The 14,327-nt window shown below is 39.4% G+C and overlaps 43 non-coding genes across 43 annotated transcripts; all 43 read left to right on the top strand.

Annotated features, from left to right (window-relative positions):
- The first annotated feature begins 4 nt into the window (after window positions 1-4).
- Trnag-gcc (transfer RNA glycine (anticodon GCC)) lies at window positions 5-75 on the top strand. The gene has a single exon. It is a non-coding gene; the product is annotated as a tRNA-Gly (tRNA).
- A 368-nt stretch (window positions 76-443) lies between these two features.
- Window positions 444-514, top strand: Trnag-ucc (transfer RNA glycine (anticodon UCC)). The gene has a single exon. It is a non-coding gene; the product is annotated as a tRNA-Gly (tRNA).
- Window positions 515-662: 148 nt separating this feature from the next.
- Trnag-gcc (transfer RNA glycine (anticodon GCC)) lies at window positions 663-733 on the top strand. Its single transcript has one exon. It is a non-coding gene; the product is annotated as a tRNA-Gly (tRNA).
- A 150-nt stretch (window positions 734-883) lies between these two features.
- Trnag-gcc (transfer RNA glycine (anticodon GCC)) lies at window positions 884-954 on the top strand. The gene has a single exon. It is a non-coding gene; the product is annotated as a tRNA-Gly (tRNA).
- A 149-nt stretch (window positions 955-1,103) lies between these two features.
- On the top strand, window positions 1,104-1,174 carry Trnag-gcc (transfer RNA glycine (anticodon GCC)). The gene has a single exon. It is a non-coding gene; the product is annotated as a tRNA-Gly (tRNA).
- A 591-nt stretch (window positions 1,175-1,765) lies between these two features.
- Window positions 1,766-1,836, top strand: Trnag-gcc (transfer RNA glycine (anticodon GCC)). The gene has a single exon. It is a non-coding gene; the product is annotated as a tRNA-Gly (tRNA).
- Window positions 1,837-2,205: 369 nt separating this feature from the next.
- Window positions 2,206-2,276, top strand: Trnag-ucc (transfer RNA glycine (anticodon UCC)). The gene has a single exon. It is a non-coding gene; the product is annotated as a tRNA-Gly (tRNA).
- A 120-nt stretch (window positions 2,277-2,396) lies between these two features.
- Window positions 2,397-2,467, top strand: Trnag-gcc (transfer RNA glycine (anticodon GCC)). The gene has a single exon. It is a non-coding gene; the product is annotated as a tRNA-Gly (tRNA).
- Window positions 2,468-2,617: 150 nt separating this feature from the next.
- Window positions 2,618-2,688, top strand: Trnag-gcc (transfer RNA glycine (anticodon GCC)). Its single transcript has one exon. It is a non-coding gene; the product is annotated as a tRNA-Gly (tRNA).
- Window positions 2,689-3,276: 588 nt separating this feature from the next.
- On the top strand, window positions 3,277-3,347 carry Trnag-gcc (transfer RNA glycine (anticodon GCC)). Its single transcript has one exon. It is a non-coding gene; the product is annotated as a tRNA-Gly (tRNA).
- Window positions 3,348-3,496: 149 nt separating this feature from the next.
- Trnag-gcc (transfer RNA glycine (anticodon GCC)) lies at window positions 3,497-3,567 on the top strand. Its single transcript has one exon. It is a non-coding gene; the product is annotated as a tRNA-Gly (tRNA).
- Window positions 3,568-3,716: 149 nt separating this feature from the next.
- On the top strand, window positions 3,717-3,787 carry Trnag-gcc (transfer RNA glycine (anticodon GCC)). Its single transcript has one exon. It is a non-coding gene; the product is annotated as a tRNA-Gly (tRNA).
- A 369-nt stretch (window positions 3,788-4,156) lies between these two features.
- Trnag-gcc (transfer RNA glycine (anticodon GCC)) lies at window positions 4,157-4,227 on the top strand. Its single transcript has one exon. It is a non-coding gene; the product is annotated as a tRNA-Gly (tRNA).
- A 149-nt stretch (window positions 4,228-4,376) lies between these two features.
- Window positions 4,377-4,447, top strand: Trnag-ucc (transfer RNA glycine (anticodon UCC)). The gene has a single exon. It is a non-coding gene; the product is annotated as a tRNA-Gly (tRNA).
- An 810-nt stretch (window positions 4,448-5,257) lies between these two features.
- On the top strand, window positions 5,258-5,328 carry Trnag-gcc (transfer RNA glycine (anticodon GCC)). The gene has a single exon. It is a non-coding gene; the product is annotated as a tRNA-Gly (tRNA).
- Window positions 5,329-5,477: 149 nt separating this feature from the next.
- On the top strand, window positions 5,478-5,548 carry Trnag-gcc (transfer RNA glycine (anticodon GCC)). Its single transcript has one exon. It is a non-coding gene; the product is annotated as a tRNA-Gly (tRNA).
- Window positions 5,549-5,917: 369 nt separating this feature from the next.
- Window positions 5,918-5,988, top strand: Trnag-gcc (transfer RNA glycine (anticodon GCC)). Its single transcript has one exon. It is a non-coding gene; the product is annotated as a tRNA-Gly (tRNA).
- A 149-nt stretch (window positions 5,989-6,137) lies between these two features.
- On the top strand, window positions 6,138-6,208 carry Trnag-gcc (transfer RNA glycine (anticodon GCC)). Its single transcript has one exon. It is a non-coding gene; the product is annotated as a tRNA-Gly (tRNA).
- A 369-nt stretch (window positions 6,209-6,577) lies between these two features.
- Window positions 6,578-6,648, top strand: Trnag-gcc (transfer RNA glycine (anticodon GCC)). Its single transcript has one exon. It is a non-coding gene; the product is annotated as a tRNA-Gly (tRNA).
- A 149-nt stretch (window positions 6,649-6,797) lies between these two features.
- Trnag-ucc (transfer RNA glycine (anticodon UCC)) lies at window positions 6,798-6,868 on the top strand. The gene has a single exon. It is a non-coding gene; the product is annotated as a tRNA-Gly (tRNA).
- A 149-nt stretch (window positions 6,869-7,017) lies between these two features.
- Trnag-ccc (transfer RNA glycine (anticodon CCC)) lies at window positions 7,018-7,088 on the top strand. Its single transcript has one exon. It is a non-coding gene; the product is annotated as a tRNA-Gly (tRNA).
- A 149-nt stretch (window positions 7,089-7,237) lies between these two features.
- Trnag-gcc (transfer RNA glycine (anticodon GCC)) lies at window positions 7,238-7,308 on the top strand. The gene has a single exon. It is a non-coding gene; the product is annotated as a tRNA-Gly (tRNA).
- Window positions 7,309-7,457: 149 nt separating this feature from the next.
- On the top strand, window positions 7,458-7,528 carry Trnag-ccc (transfer RNA glycine (anticodon CCC)). Its single transcript has one exon. It is a non-coding gene; the product is annotated as a tRNA-Gly (tRNA).
- Window positions 7,529-7,897: 369 nt separating this feature from the next.
- Window positions 7,898-7,968, top strand: Trnag-gcc (transfer RNA glycine (anticodon GCC)). The gene has a single exon. It is a non-coding gene; the product is annotated as a tRNA-Gly (tRNA).
- A 149-nt stretch (window positions 7,969-8,117) lies between these two features.
- Window positions 8,118-8,188, top strand: Trnag-ucc (transfer RNA glycine (anticodon UCC)). The gene has a single exon. It is a non-coding gene; the product is annotated as a tRNA-Gly (tRNA).
- Window positions 8,189-8,337: 149 nt separating this feature from the next.
- On the top strand, window positions 8,338-8,408 carry Trnag-gcc (transfer RNA glycine (anticodon GCC)). The gene has a single exon. It is a non-coding gene; the product is annotated as a tRNA-Gly (tRNA).
- A 369-nt stretch (window positions 8,409-8,777) lies between these two features.
- Trnag-gcc (transfer RNA glycine (anticodon GCC)) lies at window positions 8,778-8,848 on the top strand. The gene has a single exon. It is a non-coding gene; the product is annotated as a tRNA-Gly (tRNA).
- A 589-nt stretch (window positions 8,849-9,437) lies between these two features.
- On the top strand, window positions 9,438-9,508 carry Trnag-ucc (transfer RNA glycine (anticodon UCC)). Its single transcript has one exon. It is a non-coding gene; the product is annotated as a tRNA-Gly (tRNA).
- A 149-nt stretch (window positions 9,509-9,657) lies between these two features.
- Window positions 9,658-9,728, top strand: Trnag-gcc (transfer RNA glycine (anticodon GCC)). The gene has a single exon. It is a non-coding gene; the product is annotated as a tRNA-Gly (tRNA).
- A 149-nt stretch (window positions 9,729-9,877) lies between these two features.
- Window positions 9,878-9,948, top strand: Trnag-gcc (transfer RNA glycine (anticodon GCC)). The gene has a single exon. It is a non-coding gene; the product is annotated as a tRNA-Gly (tRNA).
- A 149-nt stretch (window positions 9,949-10,097) lies between these two features.
- On the top strand, window positions 10,098-10,168 carry Trnag-gcc (transfer RNA glycine (anticodon GCC)). Its single transcript has one exon. It is a non-coding gene; the product is annotated as a tRNA-Gly (tRNA).
- A 149-nt stretch (window positions 10,169-10,317) lies between these two features.
- Window positions 10,318-10,388, top strand: Trnag-gcc (transfer RNA glycine (anticodon GCC)). Its single transcript has one exon. It is a non-coding gene; the product is annotated as a tRNA-Gly (tRNA).
- A 369-nt stretch (window positions 10,389-10,757) lies between these two features.
- Trnag-gcc (transfer RNA glycine (anticodon GCC)) lies at window positions 10,758-10,828 on the top strand. Its single transcript has one exon. It is a non-coding gene; the product is annotated as a tRNA-Gly (tRNA).
- Window positions 10,829-10,977: 149 nt separating this feature from the next.
- On the top strand, window positions 10,978-11,048 carry Trnag-ucc (transfer RNA glycine (anticodon UCC)). Its single transcript has one exon. It is a non-coding gene; the product is annotated as a tRNA-Gly (tRNA).
- Window positions 11,049-11,197: 149 nt separating this feature from the next.
- On the top strand, window positions 11,198-11,268 carry Trnag-ccc (transfer RNA glycine (anticodon CCC)). The gene has a single exon. It is a non-coding gene; the product is annotated as a tRNA-Gly (tRNA).
- A 149-nt stretch (window positions 11,269-11,417) lies between these two features.
- On the top strand, window positions 11,418-11,488 carry Trnag-gcc (transfer RNA glycine (anticodon GCC)). The gene has a single exon. It is a non-coding gene; the product is annotated as a tRNA-Gly (tRNA).
- A 369-nt stretch (window positions 11,489-11,857) lies between these two features.
- Window positions 11,858-11,928, top strand: Trnag-gcc (transfer RNA glycine (anticodon GCC)). The gene has a single exon. It is a non-coding gene; the product is annotated as a tRNA-Gly (tRNA).
- Window positions 11,929-12,517: 589 nt separating this feature from the next.
- On the top strand, window positions 12,518-12,588 carry Trnag-ucc (transfer RNA glycine (anticodon UCC)). Its single transcript has one exon. It is a non-coding gene; the product is annotated as a tRNA-Gly (tRNA).
- A 149-nt stretch (window positions 12,589-12,737) lies between these two features.
- Trnag-gcc (transfer RNA glycine (anticodon GCC)) lies at window positions 12,738-12,808 on the top strand. Its single transcript has one exon. It is a non-coding gene; the product is annotated as a tRNA-Gly (tRNA).
- A 369-nt stretch (window positions 12,809-13,177) lies between these two features.
- Window positions 13,178-13,248, top strand: Trnac-gca (transfer RNA cysteine (anticodon GCA)). Its single transcript has one exon. It is a non-coding gene; the product is annotated as a tRNA-Cys (tRNA).
- Window positions 13,249-13,398: 150 nt separating this feature from the next.
- On the top strand, window positions 13,399-13,469 carry Trnac-gca (transfer RNA cysteine (anticodon GCA)). The gene has a single exon. It is a non-coding gene; the product is annotated as a tRNA-Cys (tRNA).
- Window positions 13,470-13,842: 373 nt separating this feature from the next.
- Trnar-gcg (transfer RNA arginine (anticodon GCG)) lies at window positions 13,843-13,913 on the top strand. Its single transcript has one exon. It is a non-coding gene; the product is annotated as a tRNA-Arg (tRNA).
- Window positions 13,914-14,062: 149 nt separating this feature from the next.
- On the top strand, window positions 14,063-14,133 carry Trnag-ccc (transfer RNA glycine (anticodon CCC)). Its single transcript has one exon. It is a non-coding gene; the product is annotated as a tRNA-Gly (tRNA).
- The last annotated feature ends 194 nt before the right edge of the window (window positions 14,134-14,327 follow it).

Raw genomic sequence — 14,327 nt, 5'->3', positions numbered from 1 at the left:
TATCGCATCGGTGGTTCAGTGGTAGAATGCTCGCCTGCCACGCGGGCGGCCCGGGTTCGATTCCCGGTCGATGCAATGAAATTTTGTCAAACTCATTAATGAAGAATACATCAAAAATAAGTATATAATGAGAGTGTAATTTCGATTCCTTTTGTTGGAATGACATTCAAAGCATTAATGACAAAATGGCAAAGGAAAGAATTATGTTCTGTGAACGATATATCGCATCGGTGGTTCAGTGGTGGAATTCTCGGCTGTAACACGGGGGGCCCGGGTTCGATTCCGGGTCGATGCAATGAAATTTTGTCAAACTCATTAATGAAGAATACATAAAAATAAGTAAATAATGAGAGTGTAATTTCGATTCCTTTTGTTGGAATGACATTCAAAGCATTAATGACAAAATGGCAAAGGAAAGAATTATGTTCTGTGAACGATATATCGCATCGGTTGTTCAGTGGTAAAATGCTCGCCTTCCACGCGGGCGGCCCGGGTTCGATTCCCGGTCGATGCAATGAAATGTTGTCAAACTCATTAATGAAGAATACATCAAAAATAAGTAAATAATGAGAGTGTAATTTCGATTCCTTTTGTTGGAATGACATTCAAAGCATTAATGAAAAATGGCAAAGGAAAGAATTATGTTCTGTGAACGATATATCGCATCGGTGGTTCAGTGGTAGAATGCTCGCCTGCCACGCGGGCGGCCCGGGTTCGATTCCCGGTCGATGCAATGTAATTTTGTCAAACTCATTAATGAAGAATACATAAAAAACGAAGTAAATAATGAGAGTGTAATTTCGATTCCTTTTGTTGGAATGACATTCAAAGCATTAATGACAAAATGGCAAAGGAAATAATTATGTTCTGTAAACGATATATCGCATCGGTTGTTCAGTGGTAGAATGCTCGCCTGCCACGCGGGCGGCCCGGGTTCGATTCCCGGTCGATGCAATGAAATTTTGTCAAACTCATTAATGAAGAATACATCAAAAATAAGTAAATAATGAGAGTGTAATTTCGATTCCTTTTGTTGGAATGACATTCAAAGCATTAATGACAAAATGGCAAAGTAAAAAATTATGTTCTGTGAACGATATATCGCATCGGTGGTTCAGTGGTAGAATGCTCGCCTGCCACGCGGGCGGCCCGGGTTCGATTCCCGGTCGATGCAATGAAATTTTGTCAAACTCATTAATGAAGTATACATCAAAAATAAGTAAATAATGAGAGTGTAATTTGTATTCATTTTGTTGGAATGACATTCAAAGCATTAATGACAAAATGGCAAAGTAAAGAATTATGTTCTGTTAACGATATATCGCATCGGAGGTTCAGTGGTAGAAGGCTCGCTTACAACGCGGGCGGCCCGGGTTCGGTTCCCGGTCGATGCAATGAAATCTTTTCAAACTCATTAATGAAGAATACATAAAAAAACGAAGTACACAATGAGAGTGTAATTTCGATTCCTTTTGTTGGAATGACATTCAAAGCATTAATGACAAAATGGCAAAGGAAAGAATTATGTTCTGTGAACGATATATCGCATCGGTGGTTCAGTGGTAGAATGCTCGCCTCCCACGCGGGCGGCAGTGGTTCGATTCCCGGTCGATGCAATGAAATTTTGTCAAACTCATTAATGAAGAATACATAAAAAATAAGTAAATAATGAGAGTGTAATTTCGATTCCTTTTGTTGGAATGACATTCAAAGCATTAATGACAAAATGGCAAAAGAAATAATTATGTTCTGTGAACGATATATCGCATCGGTGGTTCAGTGGTAGAATGCTCGCCTGCCACGCGGGACGCCCGGGTTCGATTCCCGGTCGATGCAATGAAATTTTGTCAAACTCATTCATGAAGAATACATCAAAAATAAGTAAATAATGAGAGTGTAATTTCGATTCTTTTTGTTAGAATGACATTCAAAGCATTAATGACAAAATGGCAAAGGAAAGAATTATGTTCTGTGAACGATATATCGCATCGGTGGTTCAGTGGTAGAATGCTCGTCTGCCACGCGGGCGGCCCGGGTTCGATTCCAGGTCGATGCAATTAAATTTTGTCAAACCAATTAATGAAGAATACATCAAAAATAAGTAAATAATGAGAGTGTAATTTCGATTCCTTTTGTTGGAATGACATTCAAAGCATTAATGACAAAATGGAAAAGGAAAGAATTATGTTCTGTGAACGATATATCGCATCGGTGGTTCAGTGGTAAAATGCTCGCCTTCCACGCGGGCGGCCCGGGTTCGATTCCCGGTCGATGCAATGAAATTTTGTCAAACTCATTAATGAAGAATACATCAAAAATAAGTAAATAATGAGAGCATTCAAAGCATTTATGACAAAATGGCCAAGGAAAGAATTATGTTCTGTGAACGATATATCGCATCGGTGGTTCAGTGGTAGAATGCTCGCCTGCCACGCGGGCGGCCCGGGGTCGATTCCCGGTCGATGCAATGAAATTTTGACAAACTCATTAATGAAGAATACATAAAAAACGAAGTAAATAATGAGAGTGTAATTTCGATTCCTTTTGTTGGAATGACATTCAAAGCATTAATGACAAAATGGCAAAGGAAAGAATTATGTTCTGTGAACGATATATCGCATCGGTGGTTCAGTGGTAGAATGCTCGCCTGCCACGCGGGCGGCCCGGGTTCGATTCCCGGTCGATGCAATGAAATTATGTCAAAATCATTGATGAAGAATACATAAAAAATAAGTAAATAATGAGAGTGTAATTTCGATTCCTTCTGTTGGAATGACATTCAAAGCATTAATGACAAAATGGCAAAGGAAAGAATTATGTTCTGTGAACGATATATCGCATCGGTGGTTCAGTGGTAGAATGCTCGCCTGCCATGCGGGCGGCCCGGGTGCGATTTCCGGTCGATACAATGAAATTATGTCAAACTCATTAATGAAGACAACATAAAAATTAAGTAAATAATGAGAGTGTAATTTCGATTCCTTTTGTTGGAATGACATTCAAAGCATTAATGACAAAATGGCAAAGGAAAGAATTATGTTCTGTGAACGATATATCGCATCGGTGGTTCAGTGGTAGAATGCTCGCCTGCCACGCGGGCGGCCCGGGTTCGATTCCCGTTCGATACAATGAAATTTTGTCAAACTCATTAATGAAGAATACAAAAAATTAAGTAAATAATGAGAGTGTAATTTCGATTCCTTTTGTTGGAATGACATTCAAAGCATAAATGACAAAATGGCAAAGGAAAGAATTATGTTCTGTGAACGATATATCGCATCGGTGGTTCAGTGGTAGAATGCTCGCCTGCCACGCGGGCGGCCCGGGTTCGATTCCCGGTCGATGCAATGAAATTTTGTTAAACTCAATAATGAAGAATAGATAAAAATTAAGTAAATAATGAGAGTGTAATTTCGATTCCTTTTGTTGGAATGACATTCAAAGCATTAATGACAAAATGCCAAAGGAAAGAATTATGTTCTGTGAACGATATATCGCATCGGTGGTTCAGTGGTAGAATGCTCGCCTGCCACGCGGGCGGCCCGGGTTCGATTCCCGGTCGATGCAATGAAATTTTGTTAAACTCATTAATGAAGAATAGATAAAAATTAAGTAAATAATGAGAGTGTAATTTCGATTCCTTTTGTTGGAATGACATTCAAAGCATTAATGACAAAATGGCAAAGGAAAGAATTATGTTCTGTGAACGATATATCGCATCGGTGGTTCAGTGGTAGAATGCTCGCCTGCCACGCGGGCGGCCCGGGTTCGATTCCCGGTCGATGCAATGAAATTATGTCAAACTCATTGATGAAGAATACATAAAAAATAAGTAAATAATGAGAGTGTAGTTTCGATTCCTTCTGTTGGAATGACATTCAAAGCATTAATGACAAAATGGCAAAGGAAAGAATTATGTTCTGTGAACGATATATCGTATCGGTGGTTCAGTGGTAGAATGCTCGCCTGCCACGGAGGCGGCCCGGGTGCGATTTCCGGTCGATACAATGAAATTATATCAAACTCATTAATGAAGAAAACATAAAAATTAAGTAAATAATGAGAGTGTAATTTCGATTCCTTTTGTTGGAATGACATTCAAAGCATTAATGACAAAATGGCAAAGGAAAGAATTATGTTCTGTGAACGATATATCGCATCGGTGGTTCAGTGGTAGAATGCTCGCCTGCCACGCAAACGGCCCGGGTTCGATTCCCGGTCGATGCAATGAAATTATGTCAAACTCATTAATGAAGAATACATAAAAAATAAGTAAATAATGAGAGTGTAATTTCGATTCCTTTTGTTGGAATGACATTCAAAGCATTAATGACAAAATGGCAAAGGAAAGAATTATGTTCTGTGAACGATATATCGCATCGGTGGTTCAGTGGTAGAATGCTCGCCTTCCACGTGGGCGGCCCGGGTTCGATTTCCGGTCGATACAATGAAATTATGTCAAACTCATTAATGAAGAATACACAAAAATTAAGTAAATAATGAGAGTGTAATTTACATTTCCTTTTGTTGGAATGACATTCAAAGCATTAATGACAAAATGGCAAAGGAAAGAATTATGTTCTGTGAACGATATATCGCATCGGTGGTTCAGTGGTAGAATGCTCGCCTGCCACTGTGGCAGCCCGGGTTCGATTCCCGGTCGATGCAATGAAATTTTTTCAAACTCATTAATGAAGAATACATCAAAAATAAGTAAATAATGAGAGTGTAATTTCGATTCGTTTTGTTGGAATGACATTCAAAGCCTTAATCACAAAATAGCAAAGGAAAGAATTATGTTCTGTGAACGATATATCGCATCGGTGGTTCAGTGGTAGAATGCTCGCCAGCCACGCGGGCGGCCCGGGTTCGATTCCCGGTTGACGAAATGGACTTGTGTCAAACTCATTAATGCAGAATACATCAAAAATAAGTAAATAATGAGAGTGTAATTCCGATTCCTTTTGTTGGAATGACATTCAAAGCATTAATGACAAAATGGCAAAGGAAAGAATTATGTTCCGTGAACGATATATCGCATCGGTGGTTCGGTGGTAGAATGCTCGTCTGCCACGCGGGCGGCCCGGGTTCGATTCCCGGTCGAAGCAATAGAATTTTGTCAAACTCTTTAATGAACAATACATCAAAAATAAGTAAATAATGAGAGTGTAATTTCGATTCCTTTTGTTGGAATGACATTCAAAGCATTAATGACAAAATGGCAAAGGAAAGAATTATGTTCTGTGAACGATATATCGCATCGGTGGTTCAGTGGTAGAATGCTCGCCTGCCACGCGGGCGACCCGGGTTCGATTCCCGGTCGATGCAATGAAATTTTGTCAAACTCATTAATGAAGAACACATCTAAAATAATTAAATAATGAGAGTGTAATTTCGATTCCTTTTGTTGGAATGACATTCAAAGCATTAATGACACAATGGCAAAGGAAAGAATTATGTTCTGTGAACGATATATCGCATCGGTGGTTCAGTGGTAGAATGCTCGCCTGCCACGCGGGCGGCCCGGGTTCGAAACCCGGTCGATGCAATGAAATTATGTCAAACTCATTAATGAAGAATACCTAAAAATTAAGTAAATAATGAGAGTGTAATTTCGATTCCTTTTGTTGGAATGACATTCAAAGCATTAATGACAAAATGGCAAAGGAAAGAATTATGTTCTGTGAACGATATATCGCATCGGTGGTTCAGTGGTAGAATGCTCGCCTGCCACGCGGGCGGCCCGGGTTCGATTTCCGGTCGATACAATGAAATTATGTCAAACTCATTAATGAAGAAAACATAAAAATTAAGTAAATAATGAGAGTGTAATTTCGATTCCTTTTGTTGGAATGACATCCAAAGCATTAATGACAAAATGGCAAAGGAAAGAATTATGTTCTGTGAACGATATATCGCATCGGTGGTTCAGTGGTAGAATGCTCGCCTGCCACGCGGGCGGCCCGGGTTCGATTCCCGGTCGATGCAATGAAATTATGTCAAACTCATTAATGAAGAATACATAAAAATTAAGTAAATAATGAGAGTGTAATTTCGATTCCTTTTGTTGGAATGACATTCAAAGCATTAATGACAAAATGGCAAAGGAAAGAATTATGTTCTGTGAACGATATATCGCATCGGTGGTTCAGTGGTAGAATGCTCGCCTGCCACGCGGGCGGCCCGGGTTCGATTCCCGGTCGATGCAATGAAATTATGTCAAACTCATTGATTAAGAATACATAAAAAATAAGTAAATAATGAGAGTGTAATTTCGATTCCTTTTGTTGGAATGACATTCAAAGCATTAATGACAAAATGGCAAAGGAAAGAATTATGTTCTGTGAACGATATATCGCATCGGTGGTTCAGTGGTAGAATGCTCGCCTGCCACGCGGGCGGCCCGGGTGCGATTTCCGGTCGATACAATGAAATTATGTCAAACTCATTAATGAAGAATACATAAAAATTAAGTAAATAATAAGAGTGTAATTTCGATTCCTTTTGCTGGAATGACATTCAAAGCATTAATGACAAAATGGCAAAGGTAAGAATTATGTTCTGTGAACGATATATCGCATCGGTGGTTCAGTGGTAGAATGCTCGCCTGCCACGCAAACGGCCCGGGTTCGATTCCCGGTCGATGCAATGAAATTATGTCAAACTCATTAATGAAGAATACATAAAAAATAAGTAAATAATGAGAGTGTAATTTCGATTCCTTTTGTTGGAATGACATTCAAAGCATTAATTACAAAATGGCAAAGGAAAGAATTATGTTCTGTGAACGATATATCGCATCGGTGGTTCAGTGGTAGAATGCTCGCCTTCCACTGTGGCAGCCCGGGTTCGATTCCCGGTCGATGCAATGAAATTTTTTCAAACTCATTAATGAAGAATACATCAAAAAGAAGTAAATAATGAGAGTGTAATTTCGATTCGTTTTGTTGGAATGACATTCAAAGCATTAATGACAAAATGGCAAAGGAAAGAATTATGTTCTGTGAACGATATATCGCATCGGTGGTTCAGTGGTAGAATGCTCGCCTCCCACGCGGGCGGCCCGGGTTCGATTCCCGGTCGATGCAATGAAACTTTGTCAAACTCATTACTGGACAATACATCAAAAATAAGTAAATAATGAGAGTGTAATTTCGATTCCTTTTGTTGGAATGACATTCAAAGCATTAATGACAAAATGGCAAAGGAAAGAATTATGTTCTGTGAACGATATATCGCATCGGTGGTTCAGTGGTAGAATGCTCGCCTGCCACGCGGGCGGACCGGGTTCGAATCCCGGTCGATGCAATGAAATTTTGTCAAACTCATTAATGGAGAACACATCTAAAATAAGTAAATAATGAGAGTGTAATTTCGATTCCTTTTGTTGGAATGACATTCAAAGCATTAATGACAAAATGGCAAAGGAAAGAATTATGTTCTGTGAACGATATATCGCATCGGTGGTTCAGTGGTAGAATGCTCGCCTCCCACGCGGGCGGCCCGGGTTCGATTCCCGGTCGATGCAATGAAAGTATGTCAAACTCATTGATGAAGAATACATAAAAAATAAGTAAATAATGAGAGTGTAATTTCGATTCCTTTTGTTGGAATGACATTCAAAGCATTAATGACAAAATGGCAAAGGAAAGAATTATGTTCTGTGAACGATATATCGCATCGGTGGTTCAGTGGTAGAATGCTCGCCTGCCACGCGGGCGGCCCGGGTGCGATTTCCGGTCGATACAATGAAATTATGTCAAACTCATTAATGAAGAATACATAAAAATTAAGTAAATAATGAGAGTGTAATTTCGATTCCTTTTGCTGGAATGACATTCAAAGCATTAATGACAAAATGGCAAAGGTAAGAATTATGTTCTGTGAACGATATATCGCATCGGTGGTTCAGTGGTAGAATGCTCGCCTGCCACGCAAACGGCCCGGGTTCGATTCCCGGTCGATGCAATGAAATTATGTCAAACTCATTAATGAAGAATACATAAAAAATAAGTAAATAATGAGAGTGTAATTTCGATTCCTTTTGTTGGAATGACATTCAAAGCATTAATTACAAAATGGCAAAGGAAAGAATTATGTTCTGTGAACGATATATCGCATCGGTGGTTCAGTGGTAGAATGCTCGCCTTCCACTGTGGCAGCCCGGGTTCGATTCCCGGTCGATGCAATGAAATTTTTTCAAACTCATTAATGAAGAATACATCAAAATAAAGTAAATAATGAGAGTGTAATTTCGATTCGTTTTGTTGGAATGACATTCAAAGCATTAATGACAAAATGGCAAAGGAAAGAATTATGTTCTGTGAACGATATATCGCATCGGTGGTTCAGTGGTAGAATGCTCGCCTGCCACGCGGGCGGACCGGGTTCGAATCCCGGTCGATGCAATGAAATTTTGTCAAACTCATTAATGGAGAACACATCTAAAATAAGTAAATAATGAGAGTGTAATTTCGATTCCTTTTGTTGGAATGACATTCAAAGCATTAATGACAAAATGGCAAAGGAAAGAATTATGTTCTGTGAACGATATATCGCATCGGTGGTTCAGTGGTAGAATGCTCGCCTGCCACGCGGGCGGCCCGGGTTCGATTTCAGGTCAATACAATGAAATTATGTCAAACTCATTAATGAAGAATACATAAAAATTAAGTAAATAATGAGAGTGTAATTTCGATTCCTTTTGTTAGAATGACATTCAAAGCATTAATGACAAAATGGCAAAGGAAAGAATTATGTTCTGTGAACGATATATCGCATCGGTGGTTCAGTGGTAGAATGCTCGCCTGCCACGCGGGCGGCCCGGGTTCGATTCCCGGTCGATGCAATGAAATTTTGTCAAACTCATTAATGAAGAACACATCTAAAATAAGTAAATAATCAGAGTGTAATTTCGATTCCTTTTGTTGGAATGACATTCAAAGCATTAATGACAAAATGGCAAAGGAAAGAATTATGTTCTGTGAACGATATATCGCATCGGTGGTTCAGTGGTAGAATGCTCGCCTGCCACGCGGGCGGCCCGGGTTCGATTTCAGGTCGATACAATGAAATTTTGTCAAACTCATTAATGAAGAATACATAAAAATTAAGTAAATAATGAGAGTGTAATTTCGATTCCTTTTGTTGGAATGACATTCAAAGCATTAATGACAAAATGGCAAAGGAAATAATTATGTTCTGTGAACGATATATCGCATCGGTGGTTCAGTGGTAGAATGCTCGCCTGCCACTCGGGCAGCCCGGGTTCGATTCCCGGTCGATGCAATGAAATTTTGTCAAACTCATTAATGAAGAATACATCAAAAATAAGTAAATAATGAGAGTGTAATTTCGATTCCTTTTGTTGGAATGACATTCAAAGCATTAATGACACAATGGCAAAGGAAAGAATTATGTTCTGTGAACGATATATCGCATCGGTGGTTCAGTGGTAGAATGCTCGCCTTCCACGCGGGCGGCCCGGGTTCGATTCCCGGTCGATGCAATGAAATTTTGTCAAACTCATTAATGAAGAATACATCAAAAATAAGTAAATAATGAGAGTGTAATTTCGATTCCTTTTGTTGGAATGACATTCAAAGCATTAATGACAAAATGGCAAAGGAAAAAATTATGTTCTGTGAACGATATATCGCATCGGTGGTTCAGTGGTAGAATGCTCGCCTGCCACGCGGGCGGCCCGGGTTCGATTCCCGGTCGATGCAATGAAATTTTGTCTAACTCATAAATTAAGAATACATCAAAAATATGTAAATAATGAGAGTGTAATTTCGATTCCTTTTGTTGGAATGACATTCAAAGCATTAATGACAAAATGGCAAAGGAAAGAATTATGTTCTGTGAACGATATATCGCATCGGTGGTTCAGTGGGAGAATGCTCGCCTGCCACGCGGGCGGCCCGGGTTCGATTCCCGGTCGATGCAATGAAACTTTGTCAAACTCATTACTGGACAATACATCAAAAATAAGTAAATGATGAGAGTGTAATTTCGATTCCTTTTGTTGGAATGACATTCAAAGCATTAATGACAAAATGGCAAAGGAAAGAATTATGTTCTGTGAACGATATATCGCATCGGTGGTTCAGTGGTAGAATGCTCGCCTGCCACGCGGGCGGACCGGGTTCGAATCCCGGTCGATGCAATGAAATTTTGTCAAACTCATTAATGGAGAACACATCTAAAATAAGTAAATAATGAGAGTGTAATTTCGATTCCTTTTGTTGGAATGACATTCAAAGCATTAATGACAAAATGGCAAAGGAAAGAATTATGTTCTGTGAACGATATATCGCATCGGTGGTTCAGTGGTAGAATGCTCGCCTGCCACGCGGGCGGCCCGGGTTCGATTCCCGGTCGATGCAATGAAATTATGTCAAACTCATTGATGAAGAATACATAAAAAATAAGTAAATAATGAGAGTGTAATTTCGATTCCTTTTGTTGGAATGACATTCAAAGCATTAATGACAAAATGGCAAAGGAAAGAATTATGTTCTGTGAACGATATATCGCATCGGTTGTTCAGTGGTAGAATGCTCGCCTGCCACGCGGGCGGCCCGGCTGCGATTTCCGGTCGATACAATGAAATTATGTCAAACTCATTAATGAAGAATACATAAAAATTAAGTAAATAATGAGAGTGTAATTTCGATTCCTTTTGCTGGAATGACATTCAAAGCATTAATGACAAAATGGCAAAGGTAAGAATTATGTTCTGTGAACGATATATCGCATCGGTGGTTCAGTGGTAGAATGCTCGCCTGCCACGCAAACGGCCCGGGTTCGATTCCCGGTCGATGCAATGAAATTATGTCAAACTCATTAATGAAGAATACATAAAAAATAAGTAAATAATGAGAGTGTAATTTCGATTCCTTTTGTTGGAATGACATTCAAAGCATTAATTACAAAATGGCAAAGGAAAGAATTATGTTCTGTGAACGATATATCGCATCGGTGGTTCAGTGGTAGAATGCTCGCCTTCCACTGTGGCAGCCCGGGTTCGATTCCCGGTCGATGCAATGAAATTTTTTCAAACTCATTAATGAAGAATACATCAAAAAGAAGTAAATAATGAGAGTGTAATTTCGATTCGTTTTGTTGGAATGACGTTCAAAGCATTAATGACAAAATGGCAAAGGAAAGAATTATGTTCTGTGAACGATATATCGCATCGGTGGTTCAGTGGTAGAATGCACGCCTCCCACGCGGGCGGCCCGGGTTCGATTCCCGGTCGATGCAATGAAACTTTGTCAAACTCATTACTGGACAATACATCAAAAATAAGTAAATAATGAGAGTGTAATTTCGATTCCTTTTGTTGGAATGACATTCAAAGCATTAATGACAAAATGGCAAAGGAAAGAATTATGTTCTGTGAACGATATATCGCATCGGTGGTTCAGTGGTAGAATGCTCGCCTGCCACGCGGGCGGACCGGGTTCGAATCCCGGTCGATGCAATGAAATTTTGTCAAACTCATTAATGGAGAACACATCTAAAATAAGTAAATAATGAGAGTGTAATTTCGATTCCTTTTGTTGGAATGACATTCAAAGCATTAATGACAAAATGGCAAAGGAAAGAATTATGTTCTGTGAACGATATATCGCATCGGTGGTTCAGTGGTAGAATGCTCGCCTGCCACGCGGGCGGCCCGGGTTCGATTTCAGGTCAATACAATGAAATTATGTCAAACTCATTAATGAAGAATACATAAAAATTAAGTAAATAATGAGAGTGTAATTTCGATTCCTTTTGTTGGAATGACATTCAAAGCATTAATGACAAAATGGCAAAGGAAAGAATTATGTTCTGTGAACGATATATCGCATCGGTGGTTCAGTGGTAGAATGCTCGCCTGCCACGCGGGCGGCCCGGGTTCGATTCCCGGTCGATGCAATGAAATTTTGTCAAACTCATTAATGAAGAACACATCTAAAATAAGTAAATAATCAGAGTGTAATTTCGATTCCTTTTGTTGGAATGACATTCAAAGCATTAATGACAAAATGGCAAAGGAAAGAATTATGTTCTGTGAACGATATATCGCATCGGTGGTTCAGTGGTAGAATGCTCGCCTGCCACGCGGGCGGCCCGGGTTCGATTTCAGGTCGATACAATGAAATTTTGTCAAACTCATTAATGAAGAATACATAAAAATTAAGTAAATAATGAGAGTGTAATTTCGATTCCTTTTGTTGGAATGACATTCAAAGCATTAATGACAAAATGGCAAAGGAAATAATTATGTTCTGTGAACGATATATCGCATCGGTGGTTCAGTGGTAGAATGCTCGCCTGCCACTCGGGCAGCCCGGGTTCGATTCCCGGTCGATGCAATGAAATTTTGTCAAACTCATTAATGAAGAATACATCAAAAATAAGTAAATAATGAGAGTGTAATTTCGATTCCTTTTGTTGAAATGACATTCAAAGCATTAATGACACAATGGCAAAGGAAAGAATTATGTTCTGTGAACGATATATCGCATCGGTGGTTCAGTGGTAGAATGCTCGCCTTCCACGCGGGCGGCCCGGGTTCGATTCCCGGTCGATGCAATGAAATTTTGTCAAACTCATTAATGAAGAATACATCAAAAATAAGTAAATAATGAGAGTGTAATTTCGATTCCTTTTGTTGGAATGACATTCAAAGCATTAATGACAAAATGGCAAAGGAAAAAATTATGTTCTGTGAACGATATATCGCATCGGTGGTTCAGTGGTAGAATGCTCGCCTGCCACGCGGGCGGCCCGGGTTCGATTCCCGGTCGATGCAATGAAATTTTGTCTAACTCATAAATTAAGAATACATCAAAAATAAGTAAATAATGAGAGTGTAATTTCGATTCCTTTTGTTGGAATGACATTCAAAGCATTAATGACAAAATGGCAAAGGAAAGAATTATGTTCTGTGAACGATATATCGCATCGGTGGTTCAGTGGTAGAATGCTCGCTTGCCACGCTGGCGGCCCGGGTTTGATTCCCGGTCGATGCAATGAAATTTTGTTAAACTCATTAATGAAGAATAGATAAAAATTAAGTAAATAATGAGAGTGTAATTTCGATTCCTTTTGTTGGAATGACATTCAAAGCATTAATGACAAAATGGCAAAGGAAAGAATTATGTTCTGTGAACGATATATCGCATCGGTGGTTCAGTGGTAGAATGCTCGCCTGCAACGCGTGCGGCACTGGTTCGATTCCCGGTCGATGCAATGAAATTTTGACAAACTCATTAATGAAGAATACATAAAAAACGAAGTAAATAATGAGAGTGTAATTTCGATTCCTTTTGTTGGAATGACATTCAAAGCATTAATGACAAAATGGCAAAGGAAAGAATTATGTTCTGTGAACGATATATCGCATCGGTGGTTCAGTGGTAGAATGCTCGCCTGCAACGCGTGCGGCCCGGGTTCGATTCCCGGTCGATGCAATGTAATTTTGACAAACTCATTAATGAAGAATACATAAAAAACGAAGTAAATAATGAGAGTGTAATTTCGATTCCTTTTGTTGGAATGACATTCAAAGCATTAATGACAAAATGGCAAAGGAAAGAATTATGTTCTGTGAACGATATATCGCATCGGTGGTTCAGTGGTAGAATGCTCCCCTGCCACTGTGGCCGCCCGGGTTCGATTCCCGGTCGATGCAATGAAAGTTTTTCAAACTCTTTAATGAACAATACATCAAAAATAAGTAAATAATGAGAGTGTAATTTCGATTCCTTTTGTTGGAATGACATTCAAAGCATTAATGACAAAATGGCAAAGGAAAGCATTATTATGTTCTGTGAACGATATATCGCATCGGTGGTTCAGTGGTAGAATGCTCGCCTGCGACGCGGGCGGCCCGGGTTCGATTCCCGGTCGATGCAATGAAATTTTGTCAAACTCATTAATGAAGAATACATAAAAATTAAGTAAATAATGAGAGTGTAATTTCGATTCCTTTTGTTGGAATGACATTCAAAGAATTAATGACAAAATGGGAAAGGAAAGAATTATGTTGTGTGAACGATATATCGCATCGGTGGTTCAGTGGTAGAATGCTCGCCTCCCACGCGGGCGGGCCGGGTGCGATTCCCGGTCGATGCAATGAAATTTTGTCAAACTCATTAATGAAGAATACATCAAAAACGAAGAAAATAATGCGAGTGTAATTTCGATTCCTTTTGTTGGAATGACATTCAAAGCATTAATGACAAAATGGCAAAGGAAAGAATTATGTTCTGTGAACGATATATCGCATCGGTGGTTCAGTAATAGAATGCTCGCCTGCCACGCGGGCG

Source organism: Euprymna scolopes, chromosome 7 (assembly GCF_053919585.1).
Source record: "Euprymna scolopes isolate OS-2025 chromosome 7, ASM5391958v1, whole genome shotgun sequence".
In the NCBI taxonomy this organism is placed as follows: domain Eukaryota; kingdom Metazoa; phylum Mollusca; class Cephalopoda; order Sepiida; family Sepiolidae; genus Euprymna; species Euprymna scolopes.
Note: the sequence above shows the minus strand (reverse complement) of the source record. Positions and strands in the feature narration are given on the sequence as shown.